The sequence below is a fragment of the Oncorhynchus masou genome, chromosome 8, assembly GCF_036934945.1.
Source record: "Oncorhynchus masou masou isolate Uvic2021 chromosome 8, UVic_Omas_1.1, whole genome shotgun sequence".
Lineage (NCBI taxonomy): Eukaryota > Metazoa > Chordata > Actinopteri > Salmoniformes > Salmonidae > Oncorhynchus > Oncorhynchus masou.
This window is the reverse complement of record NC_088219.1, coordinates 4,144,378-4,156,843: the sequence shown is the minus strand read 5'-3', so window position 1 is coordinate 4,156,843 and position 12,466 is coordinate 4,144,378.

The following is a 12,466-nucleotide window of genomic DNA, read 5'->3' as shown; positions in this document are numbered from 1 at the left end:
AATCAGTCAACAGTCAAAAGTATTTAGTCAGCCACCAATTGTGCAAGTTCTCCCACTTAAAAAGATGAGAGAGGCCTGTTATTTTCATCATAGGTACACTTCAACTATGACAGACAAAATGAGAAAAAAAATCCAGAAAATCACATTGTAGAATTTTTTTATGAATTTATTTGCAAATTATGGTAGAAAACAAGTATTTGGTCAATAACAAAAGTTTATCTCAATACTTTGTTATATACCCTTTGTTGGCAATGACAAACGTCAAACGTTTTCTGTAAGTCTTCACAAGGTTTTCACACACTGTTGCTGGTATTTTGACCCATTCCTCCATGCAGATCTCCTCTAGAGCAGTGATGTTTTGGGGCTGTTGCTAGGCAACACGGACTTTCAACTCCCTCCAAAGATTTTCTATGGGGTTGAGATCTGGAGACTGGCTAGGCCACTCCAGGACCTTGAAATGCTTCTTACGAAGCCACTCCTTCGTTGCCCGGGCGGTGTGTTTGGGATCATTGTCATGCTGAAAGACCCAGCCACATTTCATCTTCAATGCCCTTGCTGATGGAAGGAGGTTTTCACTCAAAATCTCACGATACATGGCCCCATTCATTCTTTCCTTTACACGGATCAGTCGTCCTGGTCCCTTTGCAGAAAAACAGCCCCAACGCATGATGTTTCCACCCCCCACAGTAGGTATGGTGTTCTTTGGATGCAACTCAGCATTCTTTGTCCTCCAAACACGATGAGTTGAGTTTTTACCAAAAGGTTCTATTTTGGTTTCATCTGACCATATGACATTCTCCCAATCTTCTTCTGGATCATCCAAATGCTCTCTAGCAAACTTCAGACGGGCCTGGACATGTACTGGCTTAAGCAGGGGGACACGTCTGGCACTGCAGGATTTGAGTCCCTGGCGGCGTAGTGTGTTACTGATGGTAGGCTTTGTTACTTTGGTCCCAGCTCTCTGCAGGTCATTCACTAGGTCCCCCCGTGTGGTTCTGGGATTTTTGCTCACCGTTCTTGTGATCATTTTGACCCCACGGGGTGAGATCTTGCGTGGAGCCCCAGATCGAGGGAGATTATAAGTGGTCTTGTATGTCTTCCATTTCCTAATAATTGCTCCCACAGTTGATTTCTTCAAACCAAGCTGCTTACCTATTGCAGATTCTGTCTTCCCAGCCTGGTGCAGGTCTACAATTTTGTTTCTGGTGTCCTTTGACAGCTCTTTGGTCTTGGCCATAGTGGAGTTTGGAGTGTGACTGTTTGAGGTTGTGGACAGGTGTCTTTTATACTGATAACAAGTTCAAAGAGGTGCCATTAATACAGGTAATGAGTGGAGGGCAGAGGAGCCTCTTAAAGAAGAGGTTACAGGTCTGTGAGATCTTGCTAGAAATCAAGCTAGAAATCTTGCTTGTTTGTAGATGACCAAATACTTATTTTCCACCATAATTTGCAAATTAATTAAAATTAATTAAAAATCCTACAAAGTGATTTTCCGGATTTTTTTCTTCTCATTTTGTCTGTCGTAGTTGAAGTGTACCTATCATGAAAATTACAGGCCTCTCATCTTTTTAAGTGGGAGAACTTGCACAATTGGTGGCTGACTAAATACTTTTTTGCCCCACTGTATATATATATATAACCTTAGAATTATTTCTGGGTCTGGAAAGAGGCCCATATACGCCCCCTGGTACCTTCCCCAGGGTCTGGAAAGAGGCCCATATACGCCCCCTAGTACCTTCCCCAGGGTCTGGAAGGAGGCCCATATACGCCCCCTGGTACCTTCCCCAGGGTCTGGAAAGAGGCCCATATACGCCCCCTGGTACCTTCCCCAGGGTCTGGAAAGAGGCCCATATACGCCCCCTGGTACCTTCCCCAGGGTCTGGAAAGAGGCCCATATACGCCCCCTGGTACCTTCCCCAGGGTCTGGAAAGAGGCCCATATACGCCCCCTAGTACCCTCCCCAGGGTCTGGAAAGAGGCCCATAGACTCCCCCTGGTACTATCCCCAGGGTCTGGAAAGAGGCACATAGACTCCCCCTGGTACTATCCCCAGGGTCTGGAAAGAGGCCCATAGACTCCCCCTGGTACTATCCCCAGGGTCTGGAAAGAGGCCCATAGACTCCCCCTGGTACTATCCCCAGGGTCTGGAAAGAGGCCCATAGACTCCCCCTTTACAAAGTTGGTGACCCGTGCGACCTAAATACGTATCGCCCCATTTACAAACTCTTTTGCCTCGTTAAAATCTTAAATTCCATGGTAAATAATCAACTAAGATCCTTTTTTAACCAAGACATTTATTCTAAATGTTACACCAGTAAGGTTTCAGACCAGTTCATAGCACCATCTCTGCTACTTCGTTGGTTTTGAACAATGTTGTTAAATTGTATGGATAAGAGGAATAAACACTGTGTGGCCCTTTTTATTGACTTGTCTAAAGCCTTCAACACTGTGGATCACACATTACTCATTCAGAGGCTTTCATCAATTGGTCTGAACCAGGTTGCTGTACTGTCGTTGGCTGGAATGTTATTTAAAGGACTGAACAGTGTGAATTTACTGATGTTATTGAATCAGGTTTTCTGTACATAAAAAAAGGGTGTCCCACAGGGATTCATTCTTGGTCCAGTTCTTTTCACTATTTACATTAATAATAATGGTGTATCTGTAAAATAAATAATAACTTTCACCTGTATTCAGATGACACTGTGGTGTATGCTGTTGCCCCAACAGCTGAACAGGCTCTGTCAGAGAATCAACCTGCCTTTATTGTCCTGCAGAAAGCCTTTGTTGAATTGAAATCAGTACTTAATGCAGGTAAAAACGAAGTTTGTTATTTTCCAAATCACATAAGGATGTATCTGATGATTTATTCATACATACTTTGGATGGTGCCCTCTTTGACCGTGTCCCCCCGCTTATAAATACCTGGGCGTCTGGATTGACAAAAAAAAAACGATCTTTCAAAAAAGCATATTGATGAGTTAGTTAAGAAATTAAGAACTAAAATAGTCTTCTTCTATCGGAACAAGACATGTCTTTTCATTAAAAAGCAGAAAACAAACTGATTCAGTCAGCATTCATTCTGGTTATTGACTATGGTGATGTCATCTATATGACTCTATGGTGATGTCATCTATATGACTCTATGGTGATGTCGTCTATATGACTCTATGGTGATGTCGTCTATATGACTCTATGGTGATGTCGTCTATATGACTCTATGGTGATGTCGTCTATATGACTCTATGGTGATGTCATCTATATGACTCTATGGTGATGTCGTCTATATGGTGATGTCGTCTATATGACTCTATGGTGATGTCGTCTATATGACTATGGTTATGTCGTCTATATGACTCTATGGTGATGTCGTCTATATGGTGATGTCGTCTATATGACTATGGTGATGTCGTCTATATGACTATGGTGATGTCTTCTATATGACTATGGTGATGTCTTCTATATGACTCTATGGTGATGTCGTCTATATGACTCTATGGTGATGTCGTCTATATGGTGATGTCGTCTATATGACTATGGTGATGTCGTCTATATGACTCTATGGTGATGTCGTCTATATGACTCTATGGTGATGTCGTCTATATGACTCTATGGTGATGTCGTCTATATGACTCTATGGTGACGTCGTCTATATGACTATGGTGATGTCGTCTACATGACTCTATGGTGATGTCGTCTATATGACTCTATGGTGATGTCGTCTATATGACTATATGGTGATGTCGTCTATATGACTATATGGTGATGTCGTCTATATGAATGCTGCTGCCACTGTATTGAAGCCATTTGGACAACGTTTTATTGCAATGCATTGTGCTTTAATACGAGTGATATGTTCAGTACACGTCGATGCATTTTGTATCAGAAAGTAGACTGGCCCTCCCTTGAAGTCTCGTAGATTGATGCATTGCACTCTTTTGGCTATAAAGAGCCTCTTGCATAAACCTCCGCCAGACCTTACCTCAGTGTTATCCCTCAGACTTATAAGTTACCAGACCTGGACTCAGGGATGGCTAACCCTGGAGATCATTCAATCACCACCCAGTTAGGCAAATCTGCTTTTAGGTTTTTTTCCCACTTTGTGGGGTGGCAGGTGGCCTAGTGGTTAGAGTGTAGAGGCGGCAGGTAGCCTAGTGGTTAGAGTGTAGGGGCGGCAGGTAGCCTAGTGGTTAGAGTGTAGAGGAGGCAGGTAGCCTAGTGGTTAGAGTGTAGGGGCGGCAGGTAGCCTAGTGGTTAGAGTGTAGAGGAGGCAGGTAGCCTAGTGGTTAGAGTGTAGAGGCGGCAGGTAGCCTAGTGGTTAGAGTGTAGAGGCGGCAGGTAGCCTAGTGGTTAGAGTGTAGAGGCGGCAGGTAGCCTAGTGGTTAGAGTGTTGGACTAGTAACCAAAAGGTTGCAAGATCGAATCCCCGAGCTGACAAGGTAAAAATCTGCCGTTCTGCCCCATGAACAGTTAACCCACTGTTCCCCGTTAGGCCGTCATTGTAAATAAGAATTTGCTCTTAACTGACTTGCCGAGTGAAATGAAGATTTAAAAAATGTGGAATGGTCTTTAAAGAACAATGTTTCTCTCATATGATTGTGTAATTGATGTGTATATTGATATGTATACTACCCTACCAAGCAGTAAAAAGGTAGTAACTGCTCATCGCGTGGAACTGAGAAAAATGGCTTTTAATTTACCTTTGGTTTCACAGTAACTTTATCCAGTTACTGGCTAACATGACCCCCATTGTCTCCTAAACACAATACGAGGCAGGACACTTGTCCACGTGATTAAGCATGTATTTAATGTAGCAGAAAATGACTTAACTCATTTTCAACCAAATGAGCAGTTACTGCCTTTTTTGCTTGGTAGGGCAATATAGTGTAATTGATGTTTATATAGATGTGTTGGATATTGATGTGTTGGATGGGTCATCATTGTAACTTTGAATTTGTTCTTAATTGACTTACCTGTATAAATAAATGTGAAATAAAATACAATGTCTTGGCACTGTAATCGACGTTGATAATGAAATGTGACGGGTTGGTTATGAGAACATGATTGAATTAGTCATTGAATTAAACCATTTGTTCATCCTACCTTGTTCATCCTACCTACTTTATTTTCAAAATAAAACATTTAACATTTTTCAAATATGAACTGTCTCTCAGTAAGTAGAGATTCTCAACTCCAAGGCTGTGTCCCAAGTTTGGTGCCCTGGTCAAAAGTTCTGAACTATAGGGAAATCCTACTCTGTAAACATGTGTCTCTTGTTTGTCCTTGACATTTTAAAATATGGAGAAAGGTGTGACCTCTATAAGACAGTAGACAGCATCTTGGGTGATATCAGTAGCACGTGTGTGTGTGTGTGTGTGTGTGTGTGTGTGTGTGTGTGTGTGTGTGTGTGTGTGTGTGTGTGTGTGTGTGTGTGTGTGTGTGTGTGTGTGTGTGTCTCCCCTCTCAACTAACACACACACAGAAAATAAGAACACACATTGAAGCTTTAAGACCTGTGTAGAGACAGCCAGAGAATCAGAAATCAACACACACACACACACAGAGAGAGAGAGAGACAATCAGCTATCCATCTCTATCTCTCTGTCTATAAGTCTCTACTGCAGTTCAGAGGCTCACCCTAAACCCTATAGCCCCTTCTGGACAACAAACCCTATAGCCCCTTATAGACAATAAACCCTATAGTCCCTTATAGACAATAAACCCTATAGCCCCTTATAGACAATAAACCCTATAGTCCCTTATAGACAATAAACCCTATAGCCCTTATAGACAATAAACCATATAGCCCTTATAGACAATAAACCATATAGACCCTTATAGACAATAAACCCTATAAACAATAAACCCTATAAACAATAAAACCTATAGACAATAAACCCTATAAACAATAAAACCTATAGACAATAAACCCTATAGACAACAAACCCTATAGACAATAAACCCTATAAACAATAAACCCTATAAACAATAAAACCTATAGACAATAAACCCTATAAACAATAAAACCTATAGACAATAAACCCTATAGACAACAAACCCTATAGACAATAAACCCTATAGACAATAAACCCTATAGTCCCTTATAGACAATAAACCCTATAGCCCCTTATAGACAATAAACCCTATAGCCCGTTACAGACAACAAACCCTATAGTCCCTTATAGACAATAAACCCGAAAGCCTCTTATAGACAATAAACCCTATAAACAATAAACCCTATAGACAATGAACCCTATAGACAACAAACCCTATAGACAATAAACCCTATAGACAACAAACCCTATAGACAATAAACCCTATAGATAACAAACCCTAGACAATAAACCCCATAGACAATAAACCCTATAGACAATAAACCCTATAGACAACAAACCCTATAGACAATAAACCCTATAGACCCTTATAGACAATAAACCCTATAAACCCTTATAGACAATAAACCCTATCGTCCCCTATAGACAATAAACCCTATAGTCCCCTATAGGCAATAAACCCTATAGTCCCCTATAGACAATAAACCCTATAGTCCCCTATAGACAATAAACCCTATAGTCCCCTATAGACAATAAACCCTATAGTCCCCTATAGACAATAAACCCTATAGTCCCTTATAGACCATAAACCCCATATACCCTTATAGACAATAAACCCTATAGACAATAAACCCTATAGACAATAAACCCTATAGACAATAAACCCTATAGACAATAAACCCTATCGTCCCTTATAGACAATAAACCCTATAGTCCCCTATAGACAATAAACCCTATAGACAATAAACCCTATAGACAATAAACCCTATAGACAATAAACCCTATAGACAACAAACCCTAGACAATAAACCCTATAGACAATAAACCCTATAGACAATAAACCCTATAGACAACAAACCCTAGAGTCCCCTATAGACAACAAACCCTATAGTCCCTTATAGACAATAAACCCTATAGTCCCCTATAGACAATAAACCCTATAGTCCCCTATAGACAATAAACCCTATAGTCCCCTATAGACAATAAACCCTATAGTCCCTTATAGACAATAAACCCTATAGTCCCCTATAGACAATAAACCCTATAGTCCCTTATAGACAATAAACCCTATAGTCCCTTATAGACAATAAACCCTATAGTCCCTTATAGACAATGAACCCTATAGTCCCTTATAGACCATAAACCCCATATACCCTTATAGACAATAAACCCTATAGACAACAAACCCTAGACAATAAACCCTATAGACAATAAACCCTATAGACAATAAACCCTATAGACAACAAACCCTAGACAATAAACCCTATAGACAATAAACCCTATAGACAATAAACCCTATAGACAACAAACCCTAGAGTCCCCTATAGACAACAAACCCTATAGTCCTTTATAGACAATAAACCCTATAGTCCCTTATAGACAATAAACCCTATAGTCCCCTATAGACAATAAACCCTATAGTCCCCTATAGACAATAAACCCTATAGTCCCCTATAGACAATAAACCCTATAGTCCCCTATAGACAATAAACCCTATAGTCCCCTATAGACAATAAACCCTATAGTCCCTTATAGACAATAAACCCTATAGTCCCCTATAGACAATAAACCCTATAGTCCCTTATAGACAATAAACCCTATAGTCCCTTATAGACAATAAACCCTATAGTCCCTTATAGACAATGAACCCTATAGTCCCTTATAGACCATAAACCCCATATACCCTTATAGACAATAAACCCTATAGACAACAAACCCTAGACAATAAACCCTATAGACAATAAACCCTATAGACAATAAACCCTATAGACAACAAACCCTAGACAATAAACCCTATAGACAATAAACCCTATAGACAATAAACCCTATAGACAACAAACCCTAGAGTCCCCTATAGACAACAAACCCTATAGTCCCTTATAGACAATAAACCCTATAGTCCCTTATAGACAATAAACCCTATAGTCCCCTATAGACAATAAACCCTATAGTCCCCTATAGACAATAAACCCTATAGTCCCCTATAGACAATAAACCCTATAGCCCCTTATAGACAATAAACCCTATAGACAATAAACCCTATAGACAACAAACCCTAGACAATAAACCCTATAGACAATAAACCCTATAGACAATAAACCCTATAGTCCCTTATAGACAATAAACCCTATAGACCCTTATAGACAATAAACCCTATAGTCCCCTATAGACAATAAACCCTATAGTCCCCTATAGACAATAAACCCTATAGTCCCCTTTAGACAATAAACCCTATAGCCCCTTATAGACAATAAACCCTATAGACAATAAACCCTATAGACAACAAACCCTAGAGTCCCCTATAGACAACAAACCCTATAGTCCCTTATAGACAATAAACCCTATAGTCCCCTATAGACAATAAACCCTATAGTCCCTTATAGACAATAAACCCTATAGACCCTTATAGACAATAAACCCTATAGTCCCCTATAGACAATAAACCCTATAGTCCCCTATAGACAATAAACCCTATAGTCCCCTATAGACAATAAACCCTATAGTCCCCTATAGACAATAAACCCTATAGTCCCCTATAGACAATAAACCCTATAGTCCCCTATAGTCAATGAACCCCATATACCCTTATAGACAATAAACCCTATAGACAATAAACCCTATAGTCCCCTATAGACAATACACCCTTTAGTCCCTTATAGACAATAACCCCTATAGTCCCTTATAGACAATAAACCCTATAGACAATAAACCCTATCGTCCCCTATAGACAATAAACCCTATAGACAATGAACCCTATAGTCCCTTATAGACAATAAACCCTATAGTCCCCTATAGACAAACCCTATAGACCCTCAGAGACAATAAACCCTTTGTTTTGTTAGCTAACGTTCAATCGCTAGAAAAAAAAGGGGACGAACTGCCCACACAGATCCACAGATGATGCAATCTCTACCTCCCTCCACACTGCCCTTTCCCACCTGGACAAAAGGAACACCTATGTGAGAATGCAATTCATTGACTACAGCTCAGCATTCAACACCATAGTGCCCTCAAAGCTCATCACTAAGCTAAGGACCCTGTGACTAAACACCTCCCTCTGCAACTGGATCCTGGACTTCCTGACAGGGTAGGTAACAACACAATCCGCCACGCTGATCCTCAACACGGGGACCCCTCAGGGGAGCATGCTCAGTTCCCCCTGTACTCCCTGTTCACTCATAACTGCACGGCCAGGCACGACTCCAACACCATCATTAAGTTTGCAGACGACACAACAGTGGTAGGCCTGATCATTGACAACGATGAGACAGCCTATAGGGAGGAGGTCAGAGACCTGACCGTGAGGTGCAAGGACAACAACCTCTCCCTCAATGTGATCAAGACAGAGGAGATGATTGTGGACTACAGGAAAAGGAGGAGCACGCCCCCATTCTCATCAACGGGGCTGTAGTGGAGCAGGTTGAGAGCTTCAAGTTCCTTGGTGTCCACATCAACAAACTAACATGGCCCAAACACACCAAGACAGTCGTGAAGAGGGCAAGACAAAACCTATTCCCCCTCAGGAGACTGAAAAGATTTGGCATGGGTCCTCAGATCCTCAAAAGGTTTCACAGCTGCACCATCGAGAGCATCCTGACGGGGTACATCACTGCCTGGTAGGCAACTGCTAGGCCTCTGACCGCAAGGCACTACAGAGGGTAGTGCGTACGGCTCAGTACATCACCGCAGCTAATCTTCCTGCCATCCAGGACCTCTATACCAGGCAGTGTCAGAGGAAGGCCTGAAAAATTGTCAAAGACTCCAGTCACCCCAGTCATAGACTGGTCTCTCTGCTACCGCACGGCAAGCGGTACCGGAGTGCCAAGTCTAGGTCCAAGAGGCTTCTAAACAGCTTCCACCCCCAAGCCATTAGGCTCCTGAACAGCTGATTAAATGGCTACCCAGACTATTTGCATTGCCCCCCCGCCCCAACCTCTTCTACACTGCTGCTACTCTGTTATTATCTATGCATAGTCACTTTAATAACTCTACCTACATGTACATATTACCTCAATTACCTCGACACCGGTGCCCCCGCACATTGACTCTGTACCGGTAACCACTGTACATAGCCCCGCTATTGTTATTTACTGCTGCTCTTTAATTAGGAAGAGGGAGGAGGGGGAGTAGAATGAGTCCCACACCGAGGCTAGGAGAGGAGAAGTGTGTTTGGGAGAGAGACGCAATTGGAACATTGGAACGGACCGACAAACCCCCAATAATGAGATCCTAGTGTGACTAGGAAAGAATGGACAGATAGCTGAATCACTGCTGAATCAATGACCAGATAGCTGAATCACTGCTGAATCAATGACCAGATAGCTGAATCACTGCTGAATCAATGACCAGATAGCTGAATCACTGCTGAATCAATGACCAGATAGCTGCATCACTGCTGAATCAATGACCAGATAGCTGCATCACTGCTGAATCAATGACCAGATAGCTGAATCACTGCTGAATCAATGACCAGATAGCTGAATCACTGCTGAATCAATGACCAGATAGCTGAATCACTGCTGAATCAATGACCAGATAGCTGAATCAATGACCAGATAGCTGAATCACTGCTGAATCAATGACCAGATAGCTGAATCAATGACCAGATAGCTGAATCAATGGCCAGATAGCTGAATCACTGCTGAATCAATGACCAGATAGCTGAATCAATGACCAGATAGCTGAATCACTGCTGAATCAATGACCAGATAGCTGAATTTTTTTACATTTTTTTTTAATTTGACCTTTATTTTACTAGGCAAGTCAGTTAAGAACAAATTCTTATTTTCAATGACGGCCTAGGAACAGTGGGTTAACTGCCTGTTCAGGGGCAGAACGACAGATTTGTACCTTGTCAGCTCTGGGATTTGAACTTGCAACCTTTCGGTTACTAGTCCAATGCTCTAACCACTAGGCTACCTGCCGCCTCTACACTCTAACCACTAGGCTACCTGCCGCCTCTACACTCTAACCACTAGGCTACCTGCCGCCTCTACACTCTAACCACTAGGCTACTGCTGAATCACAAAACTCTAAAAACACAAGCTCTCAGGAATACTAACTTTCAATTAAATGCAGTTATCATGTCAAAGGGGGTGAATTATGTAATGGGGCTTTGTCAGTCAGTGGTCTCAGAAAGAATTACAATCTCCATGATGCTTTTTGTTCTCACAGAGAGCGAGAGAGAGAGAGGGAGAGAGAGATAGACAGAGGGAGAGAGAGAGGCAGAGGGAGAGAGAGAGGCAGAGAGAGAGAGAGGCAGAGAGAGAGAGAGAGAGGCAGAGAGAGAGGCAGAGAGAGAGAGAGAGGCAGAGAGAGAGAGAGAGAGGCAGAGAGAGAGAGAGGCAGAGAGAGAGAGAGAGAGAGAGAGAGAGAGAGAGAGAAGAGAGAGAGAGAGAGAGAGAGAGAGAGAGAAAGAGAGAGAGAGAGAAAGAGAGAGAGAGAGATAGCGAGAGAGGGAAAGAGAGAGAGAGGGAGAGAGCGAGAGAGAGGCAGAGAGAGAGAGTGACAGAGAGAGAGGCAGAGAGAGAGAGAGGCAGAGAGAGAGTGGCAGAGAGAGATAGCGACAGAGAGAGATAGCGAGAGGGAGAGAGCAAGAGAGAGCGACAGAGAGAGAGCGAGAGAGGGAGAGAGCGAGAGAGAGAGAGAGCGACAGAGAGCGAGCGAGAGAGAGCGGCAGAGAGAGAGAGGGAGAGCGAGAGAGAGCGACAGAGAGCGAGAGAGAGAGGCAGAGAGACAGAGAGAGGCAGAGAGAGAGAATTTAGAGATCGATTACACTTGTTCCTTCGATTTTTTTTTTTTAAAAGAACATTACTGCAAACTCCAATCGTAAACATACCACGTATTATCTCAGAAATACCATTAGATCTCCCTAGCAACATTTCAAACCCTGTGGCTACGTGATAATCCCAGAGCCGATCCTCAGAGGTGTATTGCTTGTGCTCACGCACCACTGACAAATTCAATCCAGGCTTCTCCTTCCTTAATTTCACCATGTAATGAAAGATTAGGATTATTTTTGGTATTCAGATTAATTCCAGGATTGGGCAACGACCAATGTAATAAAAGCATTTGCTTGCCCTCTAATCCCCTGACCCCATCATTCTTAATCAAAACCAGGAGCGTTTTTCTATCTAATCCAGCATTAGATCTAGCATTACCAATCTGAGTTTGGAATTCTACTTTAGTGACATCAGACCTCCCCTGCTCCAATAGGAAGGCCACACCTGACCATCTGACCTCCCCTGCTCCAATAGGATGGCCACACCTGACCAGCTGATCTCCCCTGCTTCAATAGGATGGCCACACCTGACCAGCTGACCTCCCCTGCTCCATTAGGATGGCCACACCTGACCAGCTGACCTCCCCTGCTCCAATAGGATGGCCACACCTGACCAGCTGACCTCCCCTGCT